The 12654-nt window shown below is 35.8% G+C and overlaps 1 protein-coding gene across 8 annotated transcripts in view; it reads left to right on the forward strand.

Annotated features, from left to right (window-relative positions):
• Window positions 1-12654, forward strand: part of PPP1R12A (protein phosphatase 1 regulatory subunit 12A) — a 160660-nt gene that overhangs the window by 38455 nt on the left and 109551 nt on the right. The gene's annotated exons all lie outside the window — the stretch shown is intronic.

Raw genomic sequence — 12654 nt, forward strand, 5'->3', positions numbered from 1 at the left:
AATCATACATACCCCTTCCCCTCAATGTAAAGGAATGTATAAAAGATTTTTTTCCTTTTGTTCATATGCCCTCCTTCGAAAGTAAATATTAAAGGAATAATAGGGTTTTTAAATTTACGATCGCTCTGCTTAGTTAGAAGGTTATTCTTTTATACCTTTTTACTCATCAAACATGTACTCACTGGCACATTACCAGGAGATTGTTATTTACTTATTCTAAAGGTGTAATTTCAGATTGTTCTGACATACTCAAGAAATGAAGGGTGGCCCAGTGTGATTAGAGCTTTGAATTTGTGGAAATAGATCTAGATAACTGGATAGGCCTACGTAATTTATAATTCCTAGCTTAAAGGACCAATGATGGCATTTACAAGGAGTTGAAATATATGAGAAAAGACAAATTAGAGATTAAGTAGAGAAGGGAGCATGATGTTTGGATACACACAAACTGAAGTAATGAAAATTGATATAAATGCCTTCTACTTTGATCCAAAATCTAGTAATGCAGCCTCTGTTTATTGCTATATAACAGATTACATCCAAACTTAAAATAATGGCTGTGGTTTATCTAGGTGCCTCAAGATTGCACATGAGATTGCCCTCAGGCAGTTTGGCTGGGACCACAGTCTTATCTGAAGGTTTAACTGAGCTGGGGGGGTGGGTAAGTAGTAGGGATCCATTTCAGAACTTACTCATGTTATTGACCAGCTTTGTTTGCTTGCCACATGGGCTTCTCCGCAGGACTGCCTCTTGACAAGGCATTTGAGTTCTTCCAGGTTGTGAGTGATCCAAGAGAGGGAAAGAGAGTATATATGACATCCCATCACTTCTGCCCTGTTCTGTTTGTTGGAAACAAGTTCAGTCTACACTCGAGGGGAATTTACACAAGGGTGGGACTGCCATGAGGCAGAGATCATTGCCATCTTAGAGGCAACCTAGAACACTAGCAAGCTAAAATAAAATGTTTATGGCATTTTACATCCCTCAATTTATATTAGTAAATACTTAACCATTGCTTCCTATTTACTATGCTTACTACTTTGCTTACTAGTAACTGTTTATTTCTCTTACTGTTGAACAAAGTAATTGAAAATTGCTTATATCTTTGCTCATTTGCTTTTGTTTTTCACACTCTGCTCTCCATTTGAATGTTTGGTGCCCCTCTTATTTTGTGACTTGGGAATAGTAACTCCTACTTCCTTAACTCATCCATCAGTGGTCCCAGAAATACAGAATAGCTTGGTAGTCTAAAATGGAAAATAATAGTTCATTAAAATAACCAACTAGGGAGCCCCTAGGTGGTTCAGTCAGTTAAGCGGCTGACTTCAGCTCAGGTCATGATCTTGCAGTTCATGGGCTCCAGCCCTGCATTGATTGGGCTCTGTGCTGACAGCTCAGAATCTGGAGCCTGCTTTAGATTCTGTGTGTGTGTGTGTGTGTGTGTGTGTGTGTGTGTGTGTGTGTCTGCCCCTCCCCCACTCATTCTGTGTCTCAAAAAATGAATAAACATTAAAAAAAATTTTTTAAATAACCAAATAGGATTTTTTTTTCTTTCCTTGGCCCCAGAATTATATATTCTTAACTTCATCTTTGATACTTTTTGCCAAATCATATCTGAATATAGCAGAACTACTAGGTTCTCAGCCTGTCAGACATGTCTTTGCTTTTTCCTTTTTGAAAAGGATGCAGGGATATGGTTTCAAGCCTTGGTCTATTTCTTCCCTGCAATTTCTCCCCCATCTGTGTGACACAGGGGCATAACCAAAAAAGTAGTCTTACACATATCTTCCCAAATCTTTCCCCCTTTCCTCAATTTGAGTTTATAACTGTCTATCTATCTATCATATCTAGCTATCGTTTTTAAAATTTAACATTTTTGAGGTTTCATAAAAGGTATACTGCAGCAATCCAAGTATACTAAAATACAGAGAGGTTATGTTGTTTTGTGATTTTATCTATGTATATGTTTATCTTTTTTTTTTTTTTAATGTTAATTTATTTTTGAGAGAGAGGGAGCGCGTAAGCCGGGAAGGGGCAGAAGAGAGGGAGACACAGAATCCGAAGCAGACTCCAGACTCTGAGCTGTCAGCACCGAGCCCAATGCAGGGCTTGAACTCACAAACCATGAGATCATGACCTGAGCCGAAGTCGGATGCTCAACCGACTAAGCCACCCAGGCACCCCTGTATATGTTTACTTCTAATTAGACTGAGTTGCAGGCAGGATTTGGCTCTTTAATTTTGAACGAGGCACTGTGTTATATGCTAATAATAATAAGTGCCCGACGGATGTTGATTATCCATAACTAACCATCATTTAGGGAACATTATTTTAGGACCTCTCCATGCAGACCATTTGACATACTTTTATTAAAAAGAATACATATTACATATACTGTTTTAATTAAAAAGTGTTAAATTTAGTTTTGCTTTAATTTACCAAAGAAAATGACTGAAGACTGAAGTAATGGTTAAATTTTAGGTTAAATTTTCTTTATCAGCCACGTACTTTGCTTGGATACTCAAATGTTCCTTTAAGACTAAGAAAATAGTCTATGAATACAGTGACACAGGATTTTTTTTTTTAAAGACCACATCACAATTTTAGAAAGATTGGACTATTCTCTAAGAAAGATTAGGATGTCATTACTAATCCATTTTTGTCTTCTCTCCCCTCATCTTGTTTTGTTAGCTATATTAATACTTCTACTTTGTTGGAATTTATAATATTTAGATTATTTTTTATTGATCCTTTGATCATCTTGTCTTGATTTCTGAATATATTTTGTCTAGTTTCAGTTACCATGGATATCAGAGGTTCTCAATCTAGTCTGTTTTTACAAATTGGATGGGGAATTTCTTTAAAGTGGAAATTCCTGGGCACCACTCTCAGATTCTGATTTCTTCTCGCTTTCTTCCAAATTCAGTTGAAGTACTCAAATTTTATAGCATTTATCATACCTCTTTTTGCTATTTGTTTAGTTACCTGTCTTGCCTGCTGGGCTCTGTCTAAGCTCTGTGGGTACAGAAATCTGGTCTATGTCCTTTACCAGGGCATTTCTAGCATCTAGCATAGTGTCTGGCTGAGGTGGACACTCAATATATTAATACTTTTGAGTTAATGAAGAATCTGCTCTTTATCAGCCACATACTTTGCTTGGATACTCAAGAAATTCGTCAAGAAACAGCTAACAACTGTGTAAAATGTTTTGTTTTGGAAAGCCATACGGATTTTATGTCCTCACTGTAGAGATGTTTTTGGAAAATAACTCAATGACTTTGACTTCTGTTAATTAACATTTTGCCATATATTCTTCCAGACTTTTAATTAGGCATATCAATGGCAAGAATGGTATCCTATTCTACATATTTCTGTAACCTAGTTTTTTTTTTTAATTTAATACAAATAGTAAGTAGATGTTATTTCTTCTCATGAAACTAAATTATTTCCTTGTTAATATATACATTGATTAAACCCCTCTGGATCAGTTGCGCGATCACTTCTGATAAAAGAATGTAACAAGGAAAACAGCAACCTGTGGCTACCTTCTATTTCTAGAGCTCAGACAATAATGAAACCTGGCAAAAGATTCATTTTCTCCAAAAAATTTTCTTCAACTCATCTCTACTCCCATACTGAGTTTTCTTTTTCTTGATTAATGCTATATTTCTTTGAAAATTGCTTATTATTTTTCTGCCTTATCTGCTTATCTTATTTTCCTAATTAGATTATAAGCATCCTGAGAACAGTATAAGATCATTACATTGCTCATTAACAAAAATTTATTGGGTAGCCCTGTTAGGTATTGTGAAGTATATAAGGTATTTTCTATTCTTAGGGATTGTCATCTAATTCGTAGAAAATACTTGAACACATGAAACAATAAAAACAGCAAGCCTCACACAGTACTTAGTATAGTTTTATGTACATATACATGCCCTACGCCATAAATGTCTACTTGTTAAGAAGTTAGCATTTTGTTTTGATTCATATTTCCTATATGCCAGGCACTGTGCTTAAAGGAGACAAAGAGAATATACTCTTTAGTGCTGTTCCTTGCATTCACCAGAATAATCAATAAAAATTATTAGTGAGAGAATGATCCTGAAGTTCAATTCTTTTTAGATCCCTAAGGATTCTAAACTTTAGAAGAAATGCTCTTCCCTTCCTGAGTCCCCAAATAAAAATGTGAGCCTCTAAAGATCTAGGTTTCACTTACTACTTTATAGATCTTTATCAGTAAAGGAAATATACAGAGCTGTGTAATAAAGTAGATAAAGGATATATTTCAGTCTTTGAATATTTATATTTCCCAGTTTTTAGTGTTGTCTTTCAAATATGTAGTACTTGTTGAAGTATGAATGTTGAAGCAATACTTAGATTACTTTTCCCCTGAAAACTTTTTTTTTTAGTCTCAAAGAAGTTTTTTTCAGATTTTTTGAATAGTCTGTTTGCCATGTCTAATTTATTCAATCCACAAATATATATTGGATCTTCTCTTCATCAGGTATGTGCTTCCTTTATTCTCTCTAGAATACTGTATGTACATAAACCTCAACTTTACTTAATCCAAATGAAGAATTTCCTATGGTCCAGCATTGTGTACAATCTGTGTTTTAAATTTATTATCCCAATCATTTTATCATTTGAGTATATGACTTATTATGACATAGGATAAGTTTTTATTTTTACATCTAGATTTCCTACCTGCTTGTATGATAAGAGTAGAAAGGGCAAAAATATTTGAAACTTAAATGCAGTGCTAAATTTATTTGTTTTCAAAACTAAATACAATTGACCTCCTAGGATTATACATGCTCATTTATTTGCCAGTCTTAATGCAAGACCAAGGTATTTATTTTTTTATTATTCAGTAATGGAGTACTGCATAGAGTTCTTCATTGTTTTTTTCTTTTTTCTTTTTTTAATGTTTGTTTATTTTTGAGAGAGAGCTAGTGGAGGAGGGGCAGAGAGAGGGAGGCACAGAATCTGAAGCCGTTTCCAGGCTCTGAGCTGTTAGCACGAGCCCAACGTGGGGCTTGAATTCATGAACCATGAACCGTGAGATCATGACCTGAGCCGAAGTCAGACGCTTAATTGACTGAGCCACTCAGGTGCCCTCATTGTTTTTCTTGCTTAAACCACGTCTGTAATTCATCCTTTGATAGTCCAAATTTAGTTTTCTTTTAAAATAAACAAAAACTTGATTGGATTATCTCCAGTTCAGTTCTTTAAGCATTCTCACCTGACATCTGTGTCACTGAATGCTTAGGGCATGGACTATTTTCTAGTATATCTACAAATTTCTGTTCCCAGCAGTTGTACAGAATCAAGTCTTCCTTAGTAAGAGTCATAAAGAATTGTGTCAAGGAAATGATTTAGAGAACTTCCATATTCAAATTCATTTGTTAACTGTATTACTAATGACTAGGCACAAATTGTAAATGTTTCAACTAATTGACTAATTACATTTTCACTTAAGTTCTCTAATGACATTTATACAACTAAATCTTTTCTCTTTTCTCTGAGTTGTATATACTTTGTATGAATGAGCTTATATAAAACTTTTAGGGGTGCCTGGGTGGCTCAATTGGTTAAGTGGCCGACTTTGGCTCAGGTCATGATCTCATGGTTTGTGAGTTCGAGCCTGCTTCAGATTCTGTGTGTGTCTCATTTTCTCCCCCTCCCCCGCTCATATTCTCTCTCTCTCTCTCTCTCTCTCTCTCTCTCTCTCTCAAAAATAAACATTAGAAGAAATTAATTAAAAAAAATTTTCACATATGAAAGTTTGAAAGAAGCCTGAAATCCCAAGATATCCTTTGTGTATCTTTTATAATTTAATCGTCATCTTAGAAATAATTGTGGCTGGGACTTTTACCAAACTGGTACTGAAAGGAATATTTGACAAGTCTCCACCATTTAACCTTGTTTTATAATTTACAGAGGGATGAAAAAGTAAATTATAGATAAGAATATTAAAAAAAAATTTTAAATGGGGGTGATTTAGCATGTGGATTATGTATCTGCAAACATAAAAGTACTACTCTAAGTGCTTTCTATATTAATTCATATACCTATCATAGTAAACTTTTGAGGTGGGTACTATTACTATCCTCGTTTTCCAGAGTAAACTGTGGCACACAGGACGTTAAGTAATTTACCCAGCAACACCTGGCTAATAAGTGGCAGAACTGGGTTAATCCTGCACAACCTGTCTATAGAGTACATACTTTAAAGAAAACCACTTTCGTGAAAAGGAATATTATAGTATTAGAATTTGTTTCAAATGCTTCTAATTTCATAATTGTGATTTTACTCAGTTGAATTACATAGTTGCTAAACATATTTTTTATTTCTCTAGGAATGAAATTTAATGATTTTTCAAGCTATACATGCCCCACCCAAAATCTGTCTTTAAGCTATGGATTTTGTCTACCTTCAGCCAACATTGTGTAGTTCCTTTATTCATCTCTTTGTTGTTAGGCTTTTCAACTTTTTTCTTAAAACGTGGGAAACAAAGGTTGTCCTTGAGCTAACTTGCTGAGATAAAACAGATGTTTTATGTACTTGAACTAGTTTGTTGAATTAGTTTACAGCTCAAGTTGGCAAAGCTGCCTGAACCTGGACTAAATGACTAAAGTGTCTTCACGCAGCCATTTATTATTGGCAATTACTCTGAATATGTATTCACCAAAAACTTAAGCTATGTTCGATAATATTTTGGAGGTATATTTGAGTCATTCTGTTTCTTTCCATATATATGGCTTATTAATAAACTGACTACATTTTAGTCAGATATTTAAAGTCAGCAAGTCATGTGTCTCTTAATGTGCTACATGTGTTAGCTTTTGATTCTCTTAGCGACAGTATTTTTATGGGTGTACTTCACGGGTTTCTTGTGTATGCTTTATAAATGTTCAGGAGAACACTTTGAACAACTTGTACCACAAACTTGAGATTCATATGTAATGTATATTTTGTGACAGTGTTTTTAGCATTTAATTAATATTAAAACATTTCAAAAACTTAGTAAATTATAAACAAAGGAAAAAGCAGATTTAACATTAACTGCTTTAGTATGTTTATTGGTGTTTCTTACATTATACTGACTTTAAGTATTTTAAATCAGAATCAACAACGTTTCATTTTCAGGAATCACCTATACCCATAGGTTAATTTTTTCAAAGAGCTGGCGGAGGGGGGTTGCCTTCTTAAAATAGAGAAGCTTTAAAAATTAACCATTTGTCTTGAAAATCTTTTCTCTTCAATATCAAAGGTTTACTCATAAGGTGGAAAATAAACTTTATTCTACATCCTGCCTACCTTCATCCTCACTATATGTGATTTGGCATCTTCATACACCACTTGTCACTTGTTCATATGTTAAGCTCTGGGATAGAGCCTCCTCCAGGAGATATTCCCAGACTATCACTATTCCTTCTTAGTTCTCCTTTTCTGAGCTCCCATAATAAGTAGTGCACAGCCCTGTAACTATATCACGTTCCTCTTAATATAATCATTTAGTTGTGTATTCATCTTCTGGTACTAGTGGTAATCTTCTTGAGAATTTTCTCTTTAACTTACTGAATAAAATACTTTTGTGTTCCAAGTAAAATATACGGATAATTTAATATTAACATTTCTCTTACTGTTTTCATAATCACTTCTCTGCATCCTCTCTCTGAGTGATTTCAAGCCCCATTGTAATATTATCTTAATGCAGATAATTCCCAAATTGATGATTTCATCTCACATTTTATTTTCAAAGCTCTAGGTCTGCATATCCAGTTGACCACTAGCCACTAGATATGCATGGTTAGATAGGTATACAGACACCTATAAATTCAACATATCCAAAGCTATGAAATCATTTTCTTTCCTCAACCTGCTTCTTGAACCTGTAGTATCTATTTTCGTGAATGGCTTCTCCCTGTCCCTCACCCAAATAAACCTTGCATATTTTCTCTTAAGTTTCTCATAGATCAGTCTGTATAACTGGTAAGACTCAGTTCAGGCCCTTCTTTTTTCATATTGCTTCCAATAATCTTTCTAAAATACTGTTCTGATCATGTCACTCCTCTGCTTAAAAACTCTTAATAACTCTTTTCAAACATTATCTACTTAAAATTATAAAATGTTTTCTCCTGCTTTTCTCTGTACTGCTGAATTGAGCCATTATTACTGATGGGATGTGTTGTACTCTTCCCTTTATGTGTGGGAGTAGAAAGTGGAATGAAAACCATCTCTAGCATCAAATCCTGTCACCTCTGCATTATGTTCAGATCTTTTACCTGGAAAAGACCTTTTAGCACATAGCTTTATCCTGTTTTATAACTTAATACTCTGTGTATACCTCTGGATGATTTACTTAGTTTATTCTACGCATTTTTAAAATCACAGTGCATTTGCACAGGGAAGTTCCTTCTAGTTGAGTTGCTAGTTGAACAACTTATATATAATCTTCAAAACGTTGCCCAAACATATACCTTTTTTTTTTTTTTTTTTTTAAAGTAAACTGTATCCACAATGTGGGATTCAAATTCTGACCCTACATCTAGAGGCACATGCTGTACCTACTGAGCCAGCTAGGTGCCCCTCAGACATATACTTCTTTTTTTTTTTTAATTTTTAATTTTTAATTTTTATGTTTGATAGAGAAAGACAGAGCACAAGTGGGGGAGGGGCAGAGAGAGAAGGAGACACAGAATCTGAAGCAGGCTCCAGGCTCCGAGTCGTCAGCACAGAGCCCAACACGGGGCTCGAACTCACAAACCGCGAGATCAGGACCTGAGCTGAAGTCGGATGCTCAACCCGACTGAGCCACCCAGGTGCCCCAGACATATACTTCTTAATGAGACCTATATGGACCATCTTAGTCCTGAGAAGTTATCTTTATGTCCCAATGATATTGTAGTACTTCTCTATCTACTGCTGTTATGCCCTAATATGATCATTGTTATTTATGGGCAAGCCTGCCATATTGCAGTGTGATCCTTCCGGCTTCCCTGTATTTCTAGGGCTTTGGCATATATACTTTTTAGTATACATGATAAGAAGAGTAGCTAAAGGAATTGGGGATATTTAGCCCAAAAGAGAGTATGTGAGAATTCTGGGGTGAGGGTGTTCATCATATTTAAAGGTTATCAGTTAAAAGAGAGATTCCATTTGATTGTGGAGTTTCAGGGACCAGGGGATAGAAATTAAAGGAAGATCTATTTTAGCATGTACAATTTAGAGAAAGATAAGTAAAGTGTCTTATATTGGAGGTAATACATAGAGTAGGCTTTCAAAAAATAGTAGCCTGTTAATTTTTTTTTTTTAACCTGAGATATAATTTGCAGTAAAATACACGGCTTTTAAGTGTGCAATTCAGTGAATTTTTGCATACGAATATGCCTAAGTAAAAATCAGAAAGATAGGGAACATTTCCAGTCCTCCAGAAAGCACCCCCATGCTCCTCTTATTTCTCCACAAATTTGACCATTTTTCTGAACTTCAACACCAGAGATAGTTTTGCCTAGAAACCTACAGTATGTATCCTTTCTGTCTACCTTTTTTCACTCATCTATGTCTGTGAAGATCATCTGTGTTGTTGAAGGTAGCAGTGGTTCTTTTAGTTTGATGTTCTTTTCTCATTGATGTATAGGATCCTATGAATAGAATCTCCTCACACACATACACTCCACTCCGTTTATTTATCAATTCTTTTGTATTTTTATACTAGAGTAGATATTGTCAAATGGTTTTTTGAAGTTGTATGAATTTTACACTTTAACCGACGGTTTGGTTGTTTCTCCATATTATAATACAGTAGATTTAGCATTTTTCTTTTAAGAATCAAGTCTTGGGGCACAGGCTGACTGGTTTAGTCAGTGGAGCATGTGACTCCTGATCTCTGGGTCAAGTTGGAGCCCCATGTGGGGTGTAGGGGTTACTTAAAATCTTTTTAAATTATTTTAGAGAGAGAGAGCATGCACACGAACAGGGTAGAGAGACAGAGGAGGAGAGAAAGAGAGGGAGAATCTTAAGCAGGCTCCATGCTCAGCGTGGAGCCCAGTGCAGGGCTCAATCCCACAACCCTGGGATCATGACCTGAGCTGAAATCAAGAGTTAGATGCTCGACCTACTGAGCCACTCAGGCACCCCAAAAATAAAATCTTAAAACAAAAAAAAGAAGTCTTAAATTTTCTTATGTAAATACTGCCTATTCAGTGTAAACATTTTGGAAATAAGGAAAAATTTAAAGAAGAAAATAAAAATTTGTCTTAGTCTCACAGCCAGTGATGACTGTTAACCTTCAGTGTATATTCTAGTCTTTTTGTACATATTTCTTAGTAAAATTGTAATCATATTAGGTAAACTGTTTTTGTGTCCTGTTTTAAAAATTTAACAGATTGTGGGGTGCCTGGGTGGTTCAGTCAGTTAAGCGTCCCACTCTTGGTTTCGGCTCAGGTCATGATCCTACGGCTTCATGGGTTCAAGCCTCACATTGGCTCTGTGCCAACAGCAAGGAGACTGCTTGGGATTCTCTCTCCCTCTCTCTCTCTCTCTCTCTGCCCCTTCCCAACTCACATGCTTTCACGTTCTCTCTCTCTCTTTTAAAATAAATAATCAGATTTGTATTAGATGTATTTATCAAATAAGAGTTTTATATTTTTCAATCGATGATAAAAGAATACTGTTTTGGAGTCTGGAAAAATTAAAGCAGGCGGAATGAAAAGGGTGATAGAATTAAATCAGTATCTTTTCTTGGGGTGCCTAGATGGCTCAGTTGGTTAAACTTCCAACTCTTGATTTTGGCTCAGGTCATGATCTCACTGTTTGTGGGATTAAGACCTGCCTTGGGCTCACACTGATAGTACAAATCCTGCTTGGGATTCTCTCTCTCCTCTGTCTCTGCTCCTCCCTTCCCACCCTTTCTCTCCCTCAAAACAAATAAACATTAAAAACAAAAAATCAATGTCTTGTCTCAAGGAAATTTAATGATTAAGCATTCAAATAGATCTAATATTAATTCAAGCCACTGTGGGTCATTAGCTATCTCAAATAATGTTTTATAGACTACTTTCTAATATAATAAATAGAATATGGATGTTTCTTGTTTTGTTACTAGATAGCTGTGGTTCTCAAATCTCTCCAACCCTTTCTTTAAACCCCTGCTTCTTGAAAAACAGATTTTTCCCCAAGCAGTATATACTTGAAGTCCATATGAATGTTACTTATGTATATTCATTTAATATCTGCTATGTGTAAGGTACTATTCTGGGCACTATGAAATCTTGCCATCAGAATCCTTTAACTTGTTCCAAGGGGAAGAATCAGATACATATAATCTTGGGCGCCTGGGTGGCTCAGTTGGTTAAGCCTCCAACTCTTGATTTTGGCTCAGGTTATGATCTTCACAGCTCATAGTTTGTGGGATTGAGCCCTGCATTGGGCTTTATGCTGACAGCATTCTGCCTGTTTGGGATTCTCACTCTCCGTCCCTCCCCTGCTTGCACACATTCTCTCTCTCTCAAAATAAGTAAATAAACATTTTTAAAAAAAATAATCTTAAACATGTTAGGGAATTTTAGAGATATATAACCTACCAGCTTCTTCTGTCCACTTGATAAATAAAGATACCAGAGCCTGAAAAGAAAGATTAAAATACTTGTCTAACACTATAAAATTTGTGGCATTGCCAAAGTTAGAGCCTAGAACCAAAAGCTATGATTCCCTGTCAGTGCTTTTCCTACTTTGTACTTTGTCCGTATTGCTTTTCTTGACACCAACTCTGTCATTTTTTCCCCTAAGAAAGTGCTACTTAGGAGTGTTTTTGGGGGGCACGTGGGTGGCTCAGTCAGTTAAGCATCTGACTTTGGCTCAGGTCACAATCTCATGGTTTGTGAGTTTGAACCCTGCATGGGACTCTGTGCTGTCAGTGCAGAGCCCACTTCATATCCTCTGTCCCCCTCTCTCTGTCCCCTCCCTGCTTGTTTTCTCTCTCTCTCTCTCTCTCTCTCTCAAAATAAATAAACTTTAAAAATAAATAAAAGTGTTTTCTTTCGCTTCTATGGTGGGCAAAGAAAAACTGGTTTCATTCATACAGCACGCTGTGTAAGTGCCTAGAACTTATGATATCCTGTTGCTGAGATTACAGATAGGCAAGAAATATGTTGATAAACTATGAATATCTGTGGAAAGCAGTGTTAAGTGTGGAAAAAGATTATATTTTTTAGAATCTAAACAACTGTTAAGAGTGCCAGCTCTGTCATCTCGCACCTGTCTGGCTTATTCAAGCTACTTAATCTCTGAATTTTAGCTTTCTCATCATTCATCTGTTAAGCCCCTACCACACCCAAGAACCATATTAAGGTGCTGCAGGTAAAGCAAAATTCTTGTTTCTTACGAGGGTTTTTGTGAGGATAATGTATATACATCAGTAAAATAAAGTACTTGTTGTACTTACTGGCACAAAGTAAACATTGATAAAAGTTCCTTCTTACTTACTGTAAGTTCTCAAACTTTGTCTCAAGACCACTTTATACTCTTAAATTTTTTGGAGGGGTGCCTGGGTGGCTCAGTCGGTTAAGCATCCAACTTCAGCTCAGGTCATGATCTCGCGATGCATGAGTTTGAGCCCCATGTAGGGCTCTGTGCTGACAGCTCAGC

This window comes from Panthera pardus, unplaced genomic scaffold (genome assembly GCF_024362965.1).
Source record: "Panthera pardus isolate Hobbes unplaced genomic scaffold, ASM2436296v1 HiC_scaffold_6, whole genome shotgun sequence".
Lineage (NCBI taxonomy): Eukaryota > Metazoa > Chordata > Mammalia > Carnivora > Felidae > Panthera > Panthera pardus.